Source organism: Trachymyrmex cornetzi, unplaced genomic scaffold (genome assembly GCF_001594075.2).
Source record: "Trachymyrmex cornetzi isolate Tcor2-1 unplaced genomic scaffold, Tcor1.1 scaffold229, whole genome shotgun sequence".
Classification (NCBI taxonomy): Eukaryota; Metazoa; Arthropoda; class Insecta; order Hymenoptera; family Formicidae; genus Trachymyrmex; species Trachymyrmex cornetzi.
The window spans coordinates 289,476-292,055 of NW_017296945.1; the positions used below are offsets into that span (position 1 = coordinate 289,476).

Sequence of the window (2,580 nt, forward strand, 5' to 3'; positions counted from 1 at the left end):
AAATTTCCTAAAATTTACAAATATATAGGAAAAAATTCGGTTTTTTTAGATCTCTTAGAATTTAAGTTCTCGGAAATTAAAATTCTTCGAAAAAAAGAACAAAAAAATTCGACAATTTAGGTCTTTTTTTGTTGCTAAACTAGTACAACATAAACAATATAGGATAGATACGTGGTACGAATATAAAGCAATATAATTATAAAGGCATATGACCACGAACGCCGGATGTCGTTGGCTAAAAATTATTATATTTAATAAAATACAATTAATAGACGTTTCGGTCTTCAATGAAACCTTCTTCAGTATTAGAATAAATTAAATGTGTTACGCATAATTATAACATGATATAAGACTTAAAATTAGATTCTTACAATATAAGTATTATTTTGGCTATTACAAAATTCCGTCAATACTATAATCGCAAGTTTTTTTCCTCCCCTTCTCAATTCTTACTGAATGTGATTTATATTTTCGTTTAAACGCAATGTTTCCATACCAGTTAGTTAGTCTGAGTAGATCTTGAACCATATACCATGAACAATATTTGGCCTAATAATTGCAAAAACTGAATCTTCATGACCTAATCATGGTGTTCATCAGACGCAATTGCAAACAGTTAACTCCGTGAATACATCAAAACGCCGTAAATCCACGGTTCTGATAGCAGTTATGGGCGACGGAAGCCAGAATCTCCCCCATCATCTTGCCGGTGTCCTGCACCATGCTCTTTAGGTAACCCGTGTCTTTTTGCAGCAGCATGTGAGGATGATCGAATTCCTGCGTTCGAAATATAAAAGTTCGCATTTTAAGAGATAGTTTATATCGAGATTATTATAAATAAAAAAGAAATGAAGCATTTTCTTAATGTAATCAGTATTAGTTATATAGTCAAAGATTTTGTAAATCTGTATCAACTAATAAGTGGGTTACTCAACAAAACTCTAATGAAACAATACAAAAATGATCAAAGGGTAAATTCGCAGGATTCATACAATAAAATATTTATATAATTTATGTTGCTTTAAAAGATTGTAAATAAATTTCATAATTTGGAACGAGAAGTATAAAATATGTCACAAGAATGACCGATAAATTCATAGTTTCATTGACTTTCCACAACCACAGAAAGGAAAGATTTTGTGACCTATTTAAATTCATTCAATGGGTCGCTCTAATCATAAAATTCATAAAAAGACAAAATAAAAGAAATTTGACTCACGACCACGTTACCGGCGTCCATCATCAAGATACGATCGCTGTCCATAATGGTGTTGAATCGATGAGCAATTGCTAGCACTGTACACTTCTCGAATTTTTTCCTGATAGTTGTCTGGATGAGTTCGTCTGTTCGCGGGTCCACATTCGCGGTCGCCTCGTCCAGCACGAGTATTGGATTGTTCCTCACAATAGCTCGTGCAAAGCAGACCAATTGCCGTTGGCCGACGCTGAGATTGGAGCTGCCCTCATTGATGTGGGCTTCCAAGCCCATCTTCTTCAACTCGACCTCCTCAAGAGCTCGCCATAGTGGTTCGTCCGTAGACGAGTCGAACGGATCGAGATTCTGGTTCAGGCTGCCGGAGAACAGAAACGGTTCCCGCGGGATGATTTTGATCTTAGAACGCAAATCGTGCAAGCCAATCTTGCTCGTATCAACTTTGTTGATCTTAATCAGACCATCCACATCGACCATGTGGAAGAGCGCATCAGACATGACTTGCCGGCGCCGGTTCTGCCAACAATGCCGATTTTTTCCCGTGGAAAGATAACGAAACTGAGATTTTTGAGCACTGGAGGTTCCAATGGCGCAGAACGCAGGAACGTGTTCTTGAATTCGGTCTGGCCTTTTTGCGGTCATTCAGATTTAGATTTCTTATCAGGGACACTCTTGAGAGGGGATCGCTGTCTATTTTGCTGAAAGGTATCGAAGTAGGGAATGCGGTTTTAATTTAAAGAGACAGAAATGAAAGACTCCATATATATATTTCTAGTTATTTAAGAAACTTATAAATTTGAGTGCCTATATAGGTAAAAAAAAGTACGGAACATCAATATCAAAAAAATCATAAATTAAAGAATGTAAAAGACATAAATCAAAGATCCAAGATTTACAAATTCAACGCTCTAAGAACTAAGGTTTCATGTATGCACAGAATTTGAAGGTGTCAAAACATTAAGAGTCTATAATATGCTATAATATCAAGATATTCAAAGAGAAGAGGCGAGTACTTGTACTCAAGGATACACCCCACTGAGGTCATATGATTCTCCATCTCAGCGCTTTGGCACGTGCCCCACTGAAACCACCGAATGAGATTGATACTCTGCGTGATCGCCCACATATGCGCCACAGTATATACAGTAGCGCAACTCTCCCGATTTTATGATGGCCAAAATGGAGTGCGCATGCGTCAAATAAGCAAGTTGCCCCGTCTCATTTCCTCCTTCTTTATGCTCTCTCTCTATTGAAATGACCGTTTCAATAAAAACGTTTCAATGTTCCATTTAAAGAGCTGAGAGTAGAAATTTGGAGGGAAATATAACGTGCAATCGTACATCGTCCATTTAGCGAAGTGTTGTGTA

General features: G+C 37.1%; 1 pseudogene; it reads right to left on the reverse strand.

Moving 5' to 3' along the window:
- Positions 1-633: 633 nt before the first annotated feature.
- LOC108760593 (probable multidrug resistance-associated protein lethal(2)03659) lies at positions 634-2,339 on the reverse strand (annotated as a pseudogene).
- Positions 2,340-2,580: the final 241 nt, after the last annotated feature.